The 442-nt window shown below is 33.5% G+C and overlaps 1 protein-coding gene across 2 annotated transcripts in view; it reads left to right on the plus strand.

The window, feature by feature from the left end:
* Positions 1 to 442, plus strand: part of LOC107660763 (guanine nucleotide-binding protein G(o) subunit alpha) — a 121,597-nt gene that overhangs the window by 51,986 nt on the left and 69,169 nt on the right. The window lies entirely within an intron of this gene.

Consider the following 442-nt stretch of genomic DNA (forward strand, 5'->3'; position numbering starts at 1 on the left):
CTTCCATGGTATCCCACGGGCAAAAAAAAAATAATAAAAATTGTGGCAGCAGAAAAATAATAAACATAAAAACATCATTCAATCAGGTAAAGCTTCAAGCGTGAAATGGGTGTAGGCTAACGTTACATGACTTTACAAATATCAAATATTTGATAAATATCATTCAGTGTATATCTATTTCAATGTGCAGCAGCTTTTCCCACATAGTCTAAAGTCTAATGACATAATTAAATGTTCTCTAATCCAACATGCTAGATTTCTTAATTAGGGTAATGAAAAACATTTGACTTCTATTTAGAAGCCAACAGCAAGAAGGCAGAGACTCGTAAAATGGGAGGAGAACCTGCACCAGCACAACTGACAGATGAAGTGGAGATGGCCACAATACCAATATTAAAATCCAACATGGAAAATAATAATTTGTTGCTTTTGTATTTGTAGA

The sequence above is a fragment of the Sinocyclocheilus anshuiensis genome, unplaced genomic scaffold (genome assembly GCF_001515605.1).
Source record: "Sinocyclocheilus anshuiensis isolate Anshui unplaced genomic scaffold, SAMN03320099.WGS_v1.1 scaffold2481, whole genome shotgun sequence".
In the NCBI taxonomy this organism is placed as follows: domain Eukaryota; kingdom Metazoa; phylum Chordata; class Actinopteri; order Cypriniformes; family Cyprinidae; genus Sinocyclocheilus; species Sinocyclocheilus anshuiensis.